The 12,345-nt window shown below is 43.8% G+C and overlaps 1 pseudogene; it reads right to left on the reverse strand.

The window, feature by feature from the left end:
* Positions 1-11,825: 11,825 nt before the first annotated feature.
* On the reverse strand, positions 11,826-11,988 carry LOC124723873 (annotated as a pseudogene).
* Between the last annotated feature and the right edge of the window lie 357 nt (positions 11,989-12,345).

Consider the following 12,345-nt stretch of genomic DNA (forward strand, 5'->3'; position numbering starts at 1 on the left):
GTCACGCACACATCTTACTGTTGGTGAGTAAGCAATTGATACTTCGTTGATGATAAAGAAGGACGGTAGGTGTGCGGTTCGATTGTCGCTCAGGCACAGAAATTTGTATCCTTATTTTAGATTCAAACACCTAGCAGCTGGTAAGAAAAACCGATATGTAACATTTGATTTTACTTACTTAACAATCCGATTACGTGTTGGGTTCGTATCTCCGTCACAGAACTTCAAATAATGCGCTTCATCTTTAAATACATGCACACTTTGTTACTTCTGAATGGAGGTATATCACACATCTTTCGTGGTTAGTTAACATGGACGAAAGGGTCTTGATAGGAATCCGGGTTTCTTACAATAACTGTCGTCTTTTATTTTCAAGTTTGGATATGGTTACTGATATTGGCGAAAATTTCAGTAATTCATGACTCTTCATGGCTAGTCATCACTATGATATCATTAGATTAGATTTGATTAGATTAATACTTGATCCATATATCATGTATACGACATTTTGTAATGATGTGTAACGTGTCATTTTAATGAAAGATTTATTTACACACCATGATTCGATTTCCTTACAACAATTCTTTACTCTCTCTCTCTCTCGTTCCTTTTTATTTTTATCTCCCTCCCTCTCTCTCTCTCTCTCTCTCTCTCTCTTTCTCTCTTTCTCCCTCTCTCTCTCTCTCTCTCTCTCTCTCTCTCTCTCTCTCTTCTCCCTTCTCTCTCTCTCTTTCGCTCTCTGTCTCACCCACACAAACATTCCTTTTTGATTTGCATATGTTTGTTGTGCTCGACTATCGGTGAGGCAGGAAAACGTCCGTGAATGAGTTTCTTAGTTTTGAGTACACTTACGAAAGAAATATAAAAACAATTATGAGAGCTACTGATTTATGATGCTTGGTTGGCAATCAGTTCTGAGTGTTATTAGTAACTACGTTCCAGTTCCTAAACCTAGTTACAGAAATGCGAATCAGACGCATTACGTATTCCAGGCCGTAGGAGCCGCGTCTTTGAGACATCAGCTATCGTCAGTTCCCAGCCCGCTGTAGGATCACATCGGATCGTCTTCTTCCTGCTGATACCGTAACTGAGATTTGGCAACAAGTCAAGGTATGCTTTGCAACTCTGTGATCGACGAGTTACTTCCTGGTGTGCACCGAATTAAACGTCATTTCTATTGAATAATCTGCGTTATTATCGCTTGAGGTGTAACAAAAGATTGTAAATTTACGGTTTTGAGCCCAGGAAAGTCGTTGCACGTGGAAATCGCAACTGTTCTCGTCCTTTAAATAGCGGTTTACGAGTTCTAGCCACTATTGACCTCTTAAAAGGAAGCCAAGACATATACCACTTCGCTCGCTCTGTGATTACGTGCTGACCTGTGAAAAAGCGTCTATTATGGTTCGCCGTTCTAGTCTTGCTAACTGTAACGTTTTCAAGCCTTCTGTGAAAGACCTACAAGCAGTCAGATCAAACATCGATAAGGAAATCGTGAGAAAGTACACTACTGGCCATTACAATTGCTACACCACGAAGATGACGTGCTACAGACGCGAAATTTAACCAACAGAAAGAAGATGCTGTGATATGCAAATGATTAGCTTCTCAGAGCATTCACACAAGGTTGGCGCCGGTGGCGACACCTACAACGTGCTGACATGAGGAAAGTTTCCAACCGATTTCTCATACACAAACAGTAGTTGACTGGCGTTGCCTGGTGGAACGTTGTTGTGATGCCTCGTGTAAGGAGGAGAAATGCGTACCATCACGTTTCCGACTTTGATTAAGGTCGGATTGTAGCCTATCGCGATTGCGGTTTATCGTATCGCGACATTGCTGCTCGCGTTGGTCGAGATCCAATGACTCTTAGCAGAATATGGAATCGATGGGTTCAGGAGGGTAATACGGAACGCCGTTCTGGATCCCAACGGCCTCGTATCACTAGCAGTCGAGATGATAGGCATCTTATCCGCATGGATGTAACGGATCGTGCAGCCACGTCTCGATCCCTGAGTCAAGAGATGGGGACGTTTGCAAGACAACCATCTGCACCAACAGTTCGACGACGTTTGCAGCAGCAAGGACTATCAGCTCGGAGACCATGGCTGCGGTTACCCTTGACGTGGATGGATCCAGGTACAGCATCATGATGGTCGCATCCGTGTTTGGCGACATCGCGGTGAACGCACATTGGAAGCGTGTATTCGTCATCGCCATACTGACGTATCACCCAGCGCGATGGTATGTGGTGCCACTGGTTACACGTCTCGGTCACCTCCCGTTCGTATTGACGGCACTTTGAACAGTGGACATTACATATCAGATGTCTTGAGACCCGCGGCTCTACCCTTCATTCGATCCCTGCGAAACCCTACATCCCAGCAGGATAATGCACGACCGCATGTTGCAGGTCCTGTACGGGCCTTTCTGGATACAGAAAACGTTCGAATGCTGCCCTGGCCAGCACATTTTCCAAATCTCTCACCAACTGAAAACGTCTGGTCAATGGTGACCGAGCAACTGGCTCGTCACAATACGCCAGTCACTACTCTTGATGAACTATGGTATTGTGTTGAAGCTGCATGGACAGCTGTAGCTGTACACGTCATACAAGCTCTGTTTGACTCAACGCCCATTCGTATCAAGGCCGTTATTACGGCCAGAGGTGGTTGTTCTGGGTACTGATTTCTCAGGATCTATTCACCCAAATTGCGTGAAAATGTAATCCCATGTCAGTTCTAGTATAGTATATTTGTCAAATGAATACCCGTTTATCATCTGCATTTCTTCTTGGTTTAGCAATTTTAATGGCCAGTAGTGTAGTTTCGGCTCATAGTACAATGGTGAAAAACTTACAATGCTGCACAACAGGTAGCTCCTCTTTCCGCTGATGACAAGCAAATTTTGGGTTTCTAGGAATACATAACTTTATTTAAGAAATGCCACATTTGCATACCTTTTGAGTATGACCAGCATACCAATTAAACACTGACCCAATCGAAATATAAGTGAGTAGTCGATAGAGGCACGCTTGTGTACAGATACTCAGTTTTATTAAAACAGACTTTCATCGTAAGGTTATCGTAGAGAGTTTTATTTCATTTATAATATACAGTGCACAATTTTCGTATGGTTTCTTTTAGTGTTGTTAAAACAATAGTAAACATGAGGGTGAAATTAATCGTCAACGATGTATGCGAATTTTCTGATGTTATCTATAACATTCTGACAATGCACATGCAGTTTATTGATTACATGGATGTAGAAAACTTTTTCTGAGATAAGCTGTCATACAAGGTTAGAAGAAGAATAAAATGCCGCTACCACACGACAGATAATGGAGAAAATACTTTTCTTATGTATTTTGCCACGATGCGCTCTCCCCATACATAACACAAAAGTTTCGAGATGCATCTGCTGCCTGGCCGTCTATTAAACCTGGAAAGAACAAAATGTCGCAGTAGTTGGTCCTTTTTCCACATGCGTCTATTTTGTTTTGAGAAGTGAAGGGAATTAGGTTCAAAGTTCCATTAATCATACAATGTAGGCTTTTGCGGCGGGTGTCGTCTTCAGTTGAAACTTCCGGGCTGAGAGGCCGTGGTCGATGTATAAAACTTCCACCTAACGCTTCGTCTCCATCTGCGGGACACATCTTCTGAGGTCGTCCGGCTACTGCCACTGAGGCTCCAGGTGTTTGTGAATCTCTACTGCTTCTCTATACATGCGCGCATGATAAAGGGATGTTCGTGCTAGAACGCTTGTCTCATTAAATTTAATTTCCTGGTTCCCATCTCCAAAAACATGCTCAGCTGCGGCCGGTTTTTCGATGTGTCCTAAGCGACAGTTTCGTTTAAGTTCGTTGTTCGAAAATATGCTTGTCCTCAACTGCATGCAATTTTGTGTACCCCAGGTGTTGCTACGGGGTGTCGGGCGTCTTTTGCAGTTCTTACTGCTGCGGTTTTGCTCAACACCGTAGATTATCACAAGAAGATTAGTGACGTTTTGGATCCCACTACGTATAAAAAGCTTCAGAAGGATCCTACAACCAAAATTTTGAGAGTTACCAATCAACTGGTAAAACAATCTTCTCTTTATATATACTAAGATGGTATTCTTTCGGACATGTCCGAAAGAACAGATACCATCTTAGTATATATATATATATATATATATATATATATATATATAAGGCTCACCGGCCACTTGACCATCTTCTTCTTCTGTGCAAATGCACAAACAGTGCCCGAACTCTTACGGGAATCGGCAACGCGCCGCGAATAATGAGTATAATGGGCCGGGGGCACTACGAATGTAGTGCGGGACAATAGGTTGAGAATGTGGGTTTCGCTGGAGGCGTGCCAGAGAAAAATCCCTGCAGTCGCGCTATCCTCTGTGTCCTCGGTGGCTCAGATGGATAGAGCGTCTGCCATGTAAGCAAGAGATCCCGGGTTCGAGTCCCGGTCGGAGCACACAATTTCATCTGTCCCCGTTGACGTATGTCAACGCCTGTAAGCAGCTAAGGGTGCTCATTTCATTGTAATCTTCTCTTTCTTCGGATGATAAAAAACAACTCCGCAAAACGGAAGCTTATCCACCCGGACTATATGGACTCCCAAAGGTACATAAACCACAGGTCCCGATGAGACTCATTGCGAGTGCTATAGGATCTCCAACACAAGAGGTGGCCAGATATCTTGCCTGCTTGCTGCAACCATACATCGCCAGAACGGACAGTTACATTAAAAACTCGGCGCATTTTATTGAAAAACTGAGGGAGATTAACGTCAGCCCAAGTGATATTCTTGTGAGCTTCGATGTAGTGTCACTGGTTACCATTGTGCCTCTAAACGAAGCTATTTCATATATAGAGGATATTTTTCTGACTGACATAGTGGCTTTAATTAAACACTGCCTGACGACAACTTATTTCCAGTACAAAACGAGTTCTACGAACAGATCGACGGGGTGGCGATAGGAAGCCCTCTCAGCCCAGCTGTTGTCAATTTATTTACTTACTGCTATGGATATGATTCGTTTGATGGGGTGGTAATCATCAGAGGTGTTGGAGAGAAATTTTTCAGTGTCCGACATTATGCTACGAATGTGAGTATACTTTGTGGCTCCCATCCGCATAGGGGGATATGGCAAATTGTAATAAAATCTTACCGAATTTATAAAGAGTTTCAGATAATGATTTTCCTCTCTTCTGATAGCTATTTCCTGCTCTAAGAAACAGTATTTGCATCATGTGATGTAGGTAGTGTAACAAGGTTCGCAGTATGTCTACAGGTATATGACCCTCAATGATACAGAAATTGAGAACCAGAGTCATTGGCTGAGAGTATCGTGAGATCGATGCGAGTAGGCATTTTGCTGACGTGGCAGTTTGTCGATAGTGATGGTTTGGGCCATGAGTAATTGGTTAAAATGCGTTGATATTGCAGAAAACCCGTTAAAAGTACGAAATTGGTAGAGAATACCGAAAACTGTGGATGAATGAGGGTACTTACATACTCACCTGTGTGCACGAAAATCATTCCATTCCTCCACTGGCGAGATTGACTGCTGATAGTCCATACTCTATGGGTTTAAATCCTGCAGAATACCCCTTGTTCCACATATGGTTATGAATTGTAAGTCATAAAAATAAAATACGCGGTGTTCAAAGATTTGGTGCTCATGATGACCATCACCTAGGACGCCGAAACAGTGATGATATACCTGGGTGCGGTATGCCCTGCCAGTAAGAGGATTAAATGCTCTTGGTCTCTTCAAAACCGAACTCTGAGTCATCTGCTACCCCGTCACTGTGGAACATGAGTTTAAAAGTAGAGGACACCATGCAACATCCAGCTTTAAAAAACAAAACGTGTGACGGTGTATAAAGCCATTGTCATGCACTGCTTGGGTGTGTTGCATCAGAAAAACAATGTATGAGATTGCTTACAAAATAACAACACACAAACCTCTCTTTTGGTTGATAGTCTGTAGGATATGGTCCTCCTACATTACAGGTGACAAAAATGTACACAGGTCTGTGCAAGCGACTTCGATCACTGGCCACCTACTCGAATGGACTAGTACGTGTATATTTAATAGGATCAGCATGTTTACTTGATGTCACCAAGCAGGCGGTATTTGTTTTCGATATATCGGATGAGAGAAATTCAGTAATATCTTATCTAGTTTTCTACCAAGTCACGTTAATGAAGTTTTTATAGTTCGTAATTTTACTCCGTTGTACCTTATAAAAATAACGAGGAGAGAGAGGGAAAGAGAGAACAGAGAGAGAGAGAGAGAGAGAGAGAGAGAGAGAGAGAGGAAGGGAGCGAGAGAGAGAGACTGTGATGACAATCAAGTCTCTGCACCTTTGCACTGTCATATTTGTGACACAGTAACCATAGGAAGAGTATAAGGGAAATAAGGATATGTGCAGGGTGATATTTATAGACATTTATTCGATAGCGATGAATTGTAGGTGTCACGCTTCTGAATTTCCTTGTACAGTCCGTGTATACTGTGAGTGGCTGTGAATTTCTTCCTGTACGTTAGTATGGTGTTTCTCTCGTTGCGATACCCCTCTACCTACTCAGTGATAGGTGGAGGGCCACACAGTCTTCTAACTAATGGAACACCGCTGTTCGAACGTGATGGGATTTCAAGAGAATTAGAAGGGATCTGTGATTTGGTACAGGACATATCTTACTCGTGGAAATCATGTGGATTCAAGATGCTATATATCGAACACTGGAAGATTCGTGACAATACGGCAGGTAAACAATACCCTGCCGAAAGGGGAGTTGAGGGGTGAGCTCCATACCGCTTCTTCTGAGTGCTGTGGGCAAACATATTACAGCTTCTCACATACGTCTCACAAAGTGACTGCAATGAGAAAATTATGAGCTAATAGGAATATTTTTATGGAGAGACAATAAGCAGCAGAAGTTCCATCTTTTGTTTGCTCGATAAATAAGAGGCAGCATTCTTCCATGCGTTCTTTGTGTCTTTAAAGGGTTGGAGTGACATCTTAATAGGTAGACAAAATTTACGTTTAAATCTCTATGCTTACTTCGCAAACCATCGTTCGGTGTGTGGCGGAGAGTACCATGTACCACTACTAGTCATCCTTTTCTATTCGAATCGCAAGTAGAGAGACGGAAACAGATTTCCTATATGCCTCCTCAAGAGGAGTAATTTGTCTTATCTTCATGATCCTTACGCATAATGTATGTTGCTGGAGGCAGAGTCCTTCTACAGTCAGCTTCAAATGTCGGTTCTCTAAAGTTTGTGAATAGTGTTCCTCGAAAAGAACATAGTCTTCCCAACAGGGATGGCCGTTCAGCTACGTGGCGAGTGTAATTATTCCCCATGTAAAGTCATTTCCACGATCAGTGTAGTTAGCTAGCCAATCAATTTGATATCAATGACGTGCCGCTGGATGGGTGGAAGAGAGGACTAGAGTACCACAAATATGATTTAGGGGTAGGAACGGTAATCTACATCTACATCTATACTCCGCGAGCCACCTTACGGTGTGTGGCGGAGGGTACTTATTGTACCACTATCTGATCCCCCCTTCCCTGTTCCATTCACGAATTGTGCGTGGGAAGAACGACTGCTTGTAAGTCTCCGTATTTGCTCTAATTTCTCGGATCTTTTCGTTGTGATCATTACGCGAGATATATGTGGGCGGTAGTAATATGTTGCCCATCTCTTCCCGGAATGTGCTCTCTCGTAATTTCGATATTAAACCTCTCCGTATTGCGTAACGCCTTTCTTGAAGTGTCCGCCACTGGAGCTTGTTCAGCATCTCCGTAACGCTCTCGCGCTGACTAAATGTCCCCATGACGAATCGCGCTGCTTTTCGCTGGATCATGTCTATCTCTTCTATTAATCCAACCTGGTAAGGGTCCCATACTGATGAGCAATACTCAAGAATCGGACGAACAAGCGTTTTGTAAGCTACTTCTTTCGTCGATGAGTCACATTTTCTTAGAATTCTTCCTATGAATCTCAACCTGGCGCCTGCTTTTCCCACTATTTGTTTTATGTGATCATTCCACTTCAGATCGCTCCGGATAGTAACTCCTAAGTATTTTACGGTCGTTACCGCTTCCAATGATTTACCACCTATGGCATAATCGTACTGGAATGGATTTCTGCCCCTATGTATGCGCATTATATTACATTTATCTACGTGTAGGGAAAGCTGCCAGCTGTCGCACCATGCATTAATCCTCTGCAGGTCCTCCTGGAGTACGTACGAGTCTTCTGATGTTGCTACTTTCTTGTAGACAACCGTGTCATCTGCAAATAGCCTCACGGAGCTACCGGTGTCAACTAAGTCATTTATGTTTATTGTAAACAATAAAGGTCCTATCACGCTTCCCTGCGGTACTCCCGAAATTACCTCTACATCTGCAGATTTTGAACCGTTAAGAATGACATGTTGTGTTCTTTCTTCTAGGAAATCCTGAATCCAATCACAAACCTGGTCCGATATTCCGTAAGCTCGTATTTTTTTCACTAAACGTAAGTGCGGAACCGTATCAAATGCCTTCCTGAAGTCCAGGAATACGGCATCAATCTGCTCGCCAGTGTCTACGGCACTGTGAATTTCTTGGGCAAATAGGGCGAGCTGAGTTTCACATGATCTCTGTTTGCGGAATCCATGTTGGTTATGATGAAGGAGATTTGTATTATCTAAGAACGTCATAATACGAGAACACAAAACATGTTCCATTATTCTACAACAGATTGACGTAAGCGAAATAGGCCTATAATTATTCGCATCTGATTTATGACCCTTCTTGAAAATGGGAACGACCTGCGCTTTCTTCCAGTCGCTAGGTACTTTACGTTCTTCCAGCGATCTACGATAAATTGCTGATAGAAAGGGGGCAAGTTCTTTAGCATAATCACTGTAGAATCTTAAGGGTATCTCGTCTGGCCCGGATGCTTTTCCGCTACTAAGTGATAGCAGTTGTTTTTCAATTCCGATATCGTTTATTTCAATATTTTCCATTTTGGCGTCCGTGCAACGGCTGAAGTCAGGGACCGTGTTACGATTTTCCGCAGTGAAACAGTTTCGGAACACTGAATTCAGTATTTCTGCCTTTCTTCGGTCGTCCTCTGTTTCGGTGCCATCGTGGTCAACGAGTGACTGAATAGGGGATTTAGATCCGCTTACCGATTTTACATATGACCAAAACTTTTTAGGGTTCTTGTTTAGATTGTTTGCCAATGTTTTATGTTCGAATTCGTTGAATGCTTCTCTCATTGCTCTCTTTACGCTCTTTTTCGCTTCGTTCAGCTTTTCCTTATCAGCTATGATTCGACTACTCTTAAACCTATGATGAAGCTTTCTTTGTTTCCGTAGTACCTTTCGTACATGATTGTTATACCACGGTGGATCTTTCCCCTCGCTTTGGACCTTAGTCGGTACGAACTTATCTAAGGCGTACTGGACGATGTTTCTGAATTTTTTCCATTTTTGTTCCACATCCTCTTCCTCAGAAATGAACGTTTGATGGTGGTCACTCAGATATTCTGCGATTTGTGCCCTATCACTCTTGTTAAGCAAATATATTTTCCTTCCTTTCTTGGCATTTCTTATTACACTTGTAGTCATTGATGCAACCACTGACTTATGATGACTGATACCCTCTTCTACATTCACGGAGTCGAAAAGTTCCGGTCTATTTGTTGCTATGAGGTCTAAAACGTTAGCTTCACGAGTTGGTTCTCTAACTATCTGCTCGAAGTAATTCTCGGACAAGGCAGTCAGGATAATGTCACAAGAGTCTCTGTCCCTGGCTCCAGTTCTGATTGTGTGACTATCCCATTCTATGCCTGGTAGATTGAAGTCTCCCCCTATTACAATAGTATGATCACGAAACTTCTTCACGACGTTCTGCAGGTTCTCTCTGAGGCGCTCAACTACTACGGTTGCTGATGCAGGTGGTCTATAGAAGCATCCGACTATCATATCTGACCCACCTTTGATACTTAACTTAACCCAGATTATTTCACATTCGCATTCGCTAATAACTTCACTGGATATTATTGAATTCTTTACTGCTATAAATACTCCTCCACCATTGGCGTTTATCCTATCCTTGCGGTATATATTCCATTCTGTGTCTAGGATTTCGTTACTGTTCACTTCCGGTTTTAACCAACTTTCCGTTCCTAATACTATATGCGCACTATTTCCTTCAATAAGAGATACTAATTCAGGAACCTTGCCCTGGATACTCCTGCAGCTTACCAATATTACGTTAACTTTTCCTGTTTTTGGTCTCTGAGGACGGACGTTCTTTATCAACGATGATAATGTCCTCTCTGGTAAGCCGTCAGGTATTTTATCGTTTCGCCCAAGGGGGGGTCCCTCTAACCTAAAAAACCCCCGTGTGCACGCCACACGTACTCTGCTACCCTAGTAGCTGCTTCCGGTGTGTAGTGCACGCCTGACCTGTCTAGGGGGGCCCTACAGTTCTCCACCCAATAACGGAGGTCGATGAATTTGCAACCATTATAGTCGCAGAGTCGTCTGAGCCTCTGGTTTAGACCCTCCACACGGCTCCAAACCAGAGGACCGCGATCGACTCTGGGCACTATGCTGCAGATATTAAGCTCAGCTTGCACTCCGCGTGCGATGCTGGTTGTCTTCACCAAATCAGCCAGCCACCGGAAGGAACCAAGGATGGCCTCAGAACCCAAGCGGCAGGCGTCATTCGTTCCGACATGTGCTACTATCTGCAGCCGGTCACACCCAGTGCGTTCAATAGCTGCCGGAAGGGCCTCCTCCACATTACGGACGAGACCCCCCGGCAAGCACACCGAGTGCACACTGGCATTCTTCCCCGACCTACCCGCTATTTTCCTGAGGGGCTCCATAACCCGCCTAACGTTGGAGCTCCCTATAACTAATAGGCCCGCCCTCTGTGACTGTCGGGACCTTGCCGGAGAATCGGCCACTGGCCCAACAGGCGAGGCATCCTGTGGTGGCTCGGAAACGATGTCATCACCACTAGGAAGCACCCCGTACCTGTTGGAAAGGGGTAAGGCAGCTGCCACGCGGCCAGATCCCACCTTCGCCTTTCGGCCAGGCACGCGCGAGCCCACCACTGTCCGCCATTCACCCTGGAGTGATGGCTGACCGGTAAGATGCTCACTGCCGGAAGACGCAGCGACATCAGGGGTTCCATGTGATTCCAAGGCCACCGAAGTAGGCATAGGTCTCACCACAGTTGCCCCAACGCCACTACGAGCCGACGCCTGCGCCTCGAGCTCGATGAGCCTAACAGACAAAGCCTCCACCTGCCCCCGAAGAGTGGCCAATTCTCCTTGCGTCCGCTCACAACAACCACAGTCCCTACACATGACTATGTTTACCCTACTCTATACGGTGACAAATTCCCAAGATAATCTTCTGATGAGCTACTCTGATAATCAAGAAACACTCACTGAAATACGAGACGCGAAAACTACGCTAGGTTTTCCCAGAAAAACTATTTAAAAGCTAAGCGCAGCAAATAAGTACAAAAACGCTTTATACAAACAGTACTCGCTGCTGCTGGTGCTCTCGCTCTGGCTGTCACAAGACAATCATGCGTTTTTTTTTTTTTTTGTTGCAGTGAGATCATTTAACGAAATTTCAATCTTCCACCTACACAAGGAGAGTTGACCATCGTAATATAATCAGCATTATTACCGAAAATATAAAGTGATACGTAGATAAACCTGATATTTACAACTCCTCTGTGCTGTTACCTTAAGAGGCATTGTATGTGATGAAGCATTTGGTTACTTTAAGAGAGTTCGAAAGGGAGGAAGCATCCTGTGACGGAGGTAGAGCATGCTCTTAGTATTCCGTCATGAGCCAAAAATGAATTTAATATTCTAGTCCCATGATGCAGGATGTAACAGATATTAAGCTGATTAGAACAGAACCTTTTACCTGATGAGAGAATACTTGGAAGAAATATAGACTAGGCCATACTGTTACAGGATTTTCACAAGTAATGATAATTCAGCGACGTGAAAAAGCGTGCATGCCCCGATTTCTTCTGTCTTCAAAAACAGCTCGTTTAAAAGGGAGAAATTTACATTTTGCCTGAGAAATTCTAGGTGTATGGTCAGCAACATTGCTGTCTCGGATTAGGTAAAATGGGATTTTTAAACTGGGGAGAGTCTATGTCGGGGTGAAATTTGAGTTAGTTTCAATTAGATGTATACATCCAAGCCTCACATGTTTGTCTTGGAGTGCGCTGTTGCGGGCGGCACGAGTAGGCACAAGGCCTCGGTCGATGGAAGAACCAGAAAGGAAGAGGAGCAAATAGC

The sequence above is a fragment of the Schistocerca piceifrons genome, chromosome X (genome assembly GCF_021461385.2).
Source record: "Schistocerca piceifrons isolate TAMUIC-IGC-003096 chromosome X, iqSchPice1.1, whole genome shotgun sequence".
Lineage (NCBI taxonomy): Eukaryota > Metazoa > Arthropoda > Insecta > Orthoptera > Acrididae > Schistocerca > Schistocerca piceifrons.